The sequence below is a fragment of the Phyllostomus hastatus genome, unplaced genomic scaffold, assembly GCF_019186645.2.
Source record: "Phyllostomus hastatus isolate PE091 unplaced genomic scaffold, TTU_PhHast_1.1 phas_contig_41, whole genome shotgun sequence".
NCBI classification, from domain to species: Eukaryota; Metazoa; Chordata; class Mammalia; order Chiroptera; family Phyllostomidae; genus Phyllostomus; species Phyllostomus hastatus.
The window spans coordinates 6,637,322-6,645,152 of NW_025333876.1; the positions used below are offsets into that span (position 1 = coordinate 6,637,322).

Sequence of the window (7,831 nt, forward strand, 5' to 3'; positions counted from 1 at the left end):
ATTAAATACAGAGATGGTAAAGTCATTGAGAGTGAAGATTTAAGTTTAAGTGAAAGTGTTAAGTTTAGGCTTCGTATCCATTGAGAATCTGTATGCATATGGCTATGCACACACATACACACACAAATACATATTTCTCTTTATTGTGGACATATAAGTAACAAATAATAAAATTATTTTAAGGTGCAGCTTATTGAATTTTGAAAAATGTTCATATTTGCATAGCCACCAGCACAGTTTCCTTATCTCTTTTGCTACCAATTCTTCCTTCACTTGACTCCAGGCAATCTCTGACCTGCCTTCTGTCAATGACCCCTCTCAAAATATTGGGTAGGGAATATATTTCTCATCTTACAGAGAATCTGGCACACTAGAACATCTGGCAAACTGGGTTTCTATTTGTATGTAAAAAGTGTAATTAATTTTAGGCCTGTAGTTAAAAAGTTTAAGAGCATTTGACTGGGTTTGTAAATGGTATTGGAATGTATACAAGAATTTGAAAGTATCTTTCTTTCTTATTGAGTTTATTGAGGTGACATTGGTTCACAAAACCATACAAGTTTCAAATGTACAAATCAACAAAACACCATCTGCACACTGCATCATGTGCCCTTCGTCCCAAAGCAAACTCTTTTCCATCCCCATTACCCTCCCTGTACCCACCTCCACCTACCTTATTCCCCCTTTCCCTCCGGCTATCACCACACTGTTGTGTGTGTTTATGTGAGATATATAGACATGATATAGATAGATATAGATATAGATGATATAGATATAGATATAGATGATATAGATATAGATATATCTATAGATATAGATATAGATGATGATAGAGATAGAGATAGAGATAGATAGATAGATAGATAGATATGTATATATATGAATTTTTTGCTTAATCCCATCACCTTCTTTCTTTTTTTTTCCCATGTAAAATACTGTGTTCATTCTGTCCTGTGGGAAGACTACTAGAGCCTGTGGTCACAGCTTAGGAAGCAGGGTCAGAGCCTGCAGAACCTGAGAGGGCCTGCACTCATCCCTGGACCCCAGGAGCACAGGGGCAGAGATGCTGGCACAGGGCTCCACCTGGCCAAGTTGCTCTGATGTGGGCAGGGCACGGCCGGGTGGCTTTTGCTGCAGTGAGCTGCAATGCTGTAAAATGTGGCAATGAGGAAAGGCCTGTAATGGGGAAAAAACAAGCACAGAATTCACAGATGTAGTCCCAAGTGTCACTGTGCAGCTTCACATGCTCCTTCAGGTGTTTCTTGAAGTTGAAAGACTTACCACAGGATGGCTCTGGGCAAGAGGACTTCTGGTGGATGTGCTGGTACTTCTTGTGATTCAAATATTGCCAGTTGGAGAAGATCCTTCCATGGCCAGGAAAGTCAGAAAGCAGCAGCTCCTTCTTTCACCACTTTCAAATTCTGCTTCCACCGATCTGTGCACTGTCCTCATTCCAGGCTACAGTCAGAGAAGACTGGGCCTGACTCCCAAGGCTGGCTGGAGGCTCAGTTTGCTGGGCCTGCTTGAGGGGTCCGATTGAGCTCCAGCTGTACCCTGCCTTCCACAGGCAGAGAAGTTCCATGACTCACTGTGGGTGCTGATGAGGGTGACCCAGCCAGGGAAGTGGGGGCAGCTGCAGGGGCCAGGGCTATCTCTCCCTCTTTAAGTACATGGCTAACAGGGGAAGGAGGCAGTCTGGGGCCATCTGGCTCACAGTTGTCTGAGGAAGAGCTATAGGTCCATGGGTTGGCATCACTGAGTATCTCCCTTCACTCTCATCTTCATCACACACCTTGTCTTCTCTTGGGGGCAAAAAGAACTCTGGTGGGGGTCTCATTCTGCTGAGCAGCCCTGTCTCCTGAGTCCTCTCCTCATGCTCAAGTTCCAAACCTGCAGGCTCCTGCCCACCCCTGGACTCTGGGCACCAGCTTCTCTGGGAAGTACTTGGAAGGAGGGGTGGCTTGGACTCCACTGGAGGTGTGGGTCCTGAAGACAGGCTCCAGAATGTGTAGCCCACTGAACACTCCCACACAAGCCCACCACCTGGGCCCCCAAGACCCCCACAGCATGAGACAGGAGAACCAGATACTGCAGTCCCTTGAGGGGCAAAGGCTTGGGACCTACAGAACACACAGCCTGAAGAAGTGCACTGGTCAAGCAGGAACTTGTCGAGTTTTTTGAGTGCAGGGAGAAGCCCAGCCGCTTCTTGAGGAAGCACGCCTGTTCCAAGTGGCCGCCTAGGTGGATGCACCACTTGCAACACATGCCCAGATGCCCCCACTTCTCCCACCGCCTGTGGGACAGGTCTGCTGTGGAGGCACCCATGGGCCAGGGGCCTGCGCCCCAGGGCGCCCGGGCAGACAGTGGCCAGAAAGAGGGGGTCCACCTTCCTTGCGCTGCAGTTTCTCCTGACACCCACCCCCAGGAACAGGGCTCAGCTAGGGAGGAAGCCCTTCACCTTTTTTCACCCAGCCCCCGCCCCTCCCCTGAATGCTCTGTCCTCTGACAGCCATCAGTCTGTTCCATGTGTCCATGCCTCTGTTTCTATTTTGTTTGACAGTTTATTTTGTTCATTAGAGTCCACATAGAAGTCAGATCCTATGATACTTGTCTTTCTCTGACTGGCTTATTTCACTGAGCATAATATTCTCCAGGTCCATCCATGCCGTCAAAAAGGTAAGGTTTTTTTATGACCAAATAATATTCCATTGTGTAAATATACCACAGCTTTTTTAATCCACTCATCTACTGATGAGAAGTTGGGCTGTTTCCAGATCTCAGCTATTGTATATAACACTGCAGTGAATATAGGGGTTTCTATATTCTTTCAAATTAGAGTTTCAGGTTTCTTTGGATATACATGTATTCCCAGAAACAGGATCAAAAGGTAGATCCATTTTGAATTTTCCGAGCTATCTCCATATTGCTTCACACAGTGGCTGCACTAGTCTGCATTCCCACCCACAGTGCAGCAGTATTGCCCTTTCTCCACATCCTCACCAGTACTTGTTTGTTGATTTATTGATGACAGCCTTTTTGGCAGGTGTGAGATGGTATCTCATTGTGGTTTTAATTTGCATTTCTCTGATAATTAGCAACATTGAGCATTTTTTCATATGTCTATGGGCCATCCAATGTCCTCTTTGGAGAAGTGTCTATTTAGGTCTTTGCTCATTCTTTAATTGGGTCATTTGTCTTCTTGGTGTTTAATTGTATTCCTTTATATATTTTGGAAATTGACCCCTTATCAGATGTATCACTGGCAACTATCTTCTCCCATTCAATGGGTTCCATTTTCATTTTGTTGATGGTTTTTGCTTTGCTTTGTTTGGTTTTTGCTGTGCAAAAGCTTTTTAGTTTGATGCAGTCTCATTTGTTTATTTTTCCTTTGTTTCCCTTCTCCAAGGAGAAATATTGGCAAAAATATTTCTATGAAGACTGTCTGAAATTTTATTACCTATGTTTTCTTCTAGGATTTTTATGGTTTTACAACTTATATGTAAGTTTTTAATCTGTTCTGAGTTTCTTCTTGTCTATGGTATAAGTTGGTGGTCTAGTTTCTTCTTTCTTTTCTTTTTTCTTTTTTGCAAGTGTGTGTCCAATTTTCCCAACACCATTTATTGAAGAGACTGTCTTTACCTCATTGTATGTTCTTGCCTCCTTTATCAAATATTAATCAACCATAAAGGCACGGGTTTATTTCTGGGCTCTCGATTCTGTTCCAATGATCTATACCTGTCTTTATGCCAGCATCATGCTGTTCTGATTACTATGGCCTCGTAGTATAGTTTCATAACAGGTAGTGTGATACCTCGACTTTGTTTTTCTTTTTCAAGGTTGCTGAGGCTATTCAGGGTCTTTTGTTGTTCCATATACATTTTTGGAATATTTGTTCTAGATCTGGGAGACATGCCATTGATATTTTAATAGGAATTGCATTGAATCTGTAGATTGCTTTGGACAGTGTGAATATTTTAGTAATGTCAATTTTTTCTATCCATTAACTTGGTATATGTTTCCACTTATTTGTGTCTTTCTTTCTTCATTATTTTATAATTTTCCAAGTACAAGTCTTTTACATTCTTGGTTAAATTTATTCCTGGGTACCTATTTTTTGTTGCATTAATAAATGGGATTTTTTCATAATTTCTCTTTTCAATAGTTCATTAATGGTGTATAAAATACCACTAATTTCTGAATATTAATTTTGTATTTTGCTAAATTAATTTATTAGATCTAGTAGCTTTTTGTGGAATCTTTAGGTTTTTCTACATACGATATTATGTCATCTGCAAACAGTGGCAGTTTTACTTCATTCTTTCCATATTGAATGTCTTTTCTTTCTTTTTCTTGTCTGATTGTTGTAGCTAGGACTTCCACTACTATGTTGAATAAGAGGAGTGAAAGCAAATATCCATGTCTAGTTTCTGATCTTAAGAGAAACGCCTGTATTTTTTGCCCACTGAGTATGATGTTGGCTGTGGGTTTGTCATATATGGCCTTTATTATGCTGAAGTATGATTCCTCTGCTGCCACTTTGCTGAGAGTTTTTATTATGAATGGGTGCTGCATTTTATTCAATGCTTTTCTACATCTATTTATGTAATTGTGATTTTTTTATCCTTCATTTTGTTTATGTGATATATTATAATTTATTGATTTAGGAATATTATACCAATCTTTCAGTGCCAGAATAAATCCCACTTGATCATTGTGTATGATCTTTTTAATGTATTGCTGGATCTGGTTTGTTAATATTTTATTGAAGATTTTAGCATCTCTGTTCATCAGGGATATTGGCCTATATCCTTTCTTTGTAGTGTCTTTATCTGCTTTAGGAATTAGAATAATGCTGGTCTCTTAAAAAGAGCTTGGAAGTTTTCCCTCTTCTTGAATTTTTTGGAATAATTTGAGGAGGATAGGCATTAGTTCTTCTTTGATTGTTTTGTAAAATTCACCTGTGAAGCCATCTGTTCCAGGAATTTTGTTTTCTGGCAGTTGTTTTTTTTTTTAATTAAAGCTTCAATTTCATTAGTTATAATTGGTCTGTTCAGCTTTTCATATTCCTCCTGATTCAGTTTTGGAGAGTGCATGTTTTTAGGAATTTATCCATTTCTTCCAGATTGTCCAACATGTTACATTTAGCTGTTCATAATATTTTTCTACAATCCTCTGTAGTTCTATGGAGTCAGTTCTTACTTCTCCTCTTTCATTTCTGATTTTATTTATTTGGGTCCTCTCTTTATTTCTTGATGAGTGTGGTTAAATGTTTATCAATCTTGTTTATCTTTTCAAAAACCAGCTCTTTGCTTTATTGATCTTTTGTATTTTTTAGACTCTATTTTGTTTATTTCCCCTCTGATCTTTATTATTTCTTTCCTCTACTTACTTTGGGCTTTATTCATTGTTCTTTTTCTAGGGTTTGTTTTTTTGTCTTGTTTTTGTTTTTGTTCTGGTGTAACATTAGATCATTTATTTGAGGTTTTTCTTCTTTCTTGAAATAGGCCTGTATTACCTGAAATTCACTCTTAGAATGGCCCTCATTGTGTCCCATAGGTTTTGGGGTTGTTGTGTTTTCATTTTCATTTGTTTCAAGGTATCTTTTTTTAAGTGTATTTTCTTGATTATGCTATTACAGTTGTCCCAATTCTTTTCTCCCCTTTATCCCCCCTCTGCCCTGCACCTCCCACTTTCCAGTATCCCCCACCCCTCTTAGCTCATGTCCATGGGTTGTACATATGTTCTTTGGCTTCTCTATTTCCTATACTATTTTCTATACATTGCTTAACCTATCCCATCTATTTGATGTCTACCAATTATGCTTCTTATTCCCTTTACCTTTCCTCCCCTGTCCTCTCCCTCCCCGCTGATAACCCTCCACTTGATCTCCATTTCTCTGATTCTGTTCTTGTTCTAGTTGTTTGCTTACTTTTTGGTTTTGTTTTTTAGATTCAGTTGTTGATGGTTGTGAGTTTGTTGTCATTTTACTGTTCATAGTTTTGATATTCTTCTATTTCTTAGATAAGTTCCTTTAACATTTCATATAAGAAGGGCTTTATGATGAACTGCTTTAACTTGATCTTATCTGGAAAGCACTGTATCTATCCTTCTATTCTAAATGATAGCTTTGCTGGATAAAGTCATTTTGGATGTAGGTCCTTGCCTTTCATGATTTCAAATACTTCTTTGTAGCCCCCTTCTTGCCTGCAAAGTTTCTTTTGAGAAATCAGCTGATGATTCAAGGTATCTTTTGATTTTTTCTTTGACCTTGTTAACCCATTCATTGCTTAGTAACATTATTTAGCCCCCATGTATTTGTGAGTTTTTATTTTTTTCTTGTAATTTATTTTTAGTTTTATGCCATCATGGTCAGAATAGATGCTTGATATGATTTCAATCTTCTTATTTACTGAACTTTTTTTAGTGGTCCAGTATGTGGTATATCCTGGAAAATGCTCTGTGTGAACTTGAAAAGAATGTATATTCTGCTGCTTTGTAGTGTGATATTCTAAAAATATCAATTAAACCCATCTGGTCTAATGTGTCGTTTGAGGCCTCTATTTCCTTGTTGGTTTTCTGTCTGGAAGATCTATCCAGTGATGTCCATGGGGTGATAAGCTCCCCTACTATGACTGTATTACTGTCAATTTCTCCCTTTATGTCCACCAATATTTGTTCTATATACTTAAATGCTCCAATTTTGGGTGCATAAATGTTTACAAGGCTTATAGCCTCTTGTTGAGTTGATCACTTTATTGAGATATAATGTCTTTTTTTTGTCTTATATTATACTCTGTTTTAAAGTCTATTTTGTCTAAGTATTGCTACCCCAACTTCTTTTTGGTCTCCATTTGCATGAAATTTTTTTTCTATTCATTTATTTTTGCTCTGTGTGTGTCTTTCTATCTGAAGTGTCTCTTGTAGACAGAATATGTATGGATCTTGTTTTCTTACCCATTTATCTACCCTATGTCTTTTGATTGGCATATTTAACCATTTACATTTAAAGTGATTTTTTAATCCTTACCCAAGGGTATGCTTATTGATTTTCAAAAAAGAGAAAGGGAGAGAGAGATACAGAGAGAGAGAAAAATCAATGTGAAAGAGAAACATTGACTAGTTGCCTCCCATACATGCCCTGACCCACAACCTAGGTATGTGCCCTGACCAGAAATTGAACCCATTACCTTTTGATATATGGGACAACATGCCATCCAACAAGCCACCAAGCCAGGGATTAAAGTGATTTTTAATAGGTATGTAGTTATTATCATTTTATTATTCATATGTTCCCCTCTATTTTTTAGAGGTCCATTTAAAATTTTTTTGTAATACTGGTTCTGTGGTGATGAACTCTTTTAGCTTTTATTGTCTCTGAAAGCTTTATTTTCCTTTCAATTTTAAACTATAACCTTGCTGAGTAGACTAGTCTTTGTTATAGATTCTTGCTTTCCATCACCCTAAATATTTCTTGACAGTTCCTTCTGGCCTGAATTTTTTCTGTTGAGAAATCAGCTGACATTCATATGGGAGCTCTTGCTGCTTTTAAGATTCTTTCTTGGTCTTTAATCCTTGCCATTTTAATTATGTATATTGGTGTGGTCCTCTTTTGATTCATCTTGTTTGGGACTCTTCAGTTCCTTGACCTGTGTGTCTTTTTCCTTTGCCAAGTTAGAGAAGTTTTCAGTCATTCTTTCTTCAAATAGGTTCTCAATCCTTTGCTCTTTCTTTTCTCCTTCTGGTACCCCTGTGATGCAGATGTTGTTATGCTTGATGTTTTCCCAGAGGACCCTTAAACCGGGGGTCCTCAGCCTCTGGGCTGCAGACTATT

General features: G+C 38.6%; 1 pseudogene; it reads right to left on the bottom strand.

Moving 5' to 3' along the window:
• Positions 1 to 978: 978 nt before the first annotated feature.
• Positions 979 to 2,325, bottom strand: LOC123822691 (annotated as a pseudogene).
• Positions 2,326 to 7,831: the final 5,506 nt, after the last annotated feature.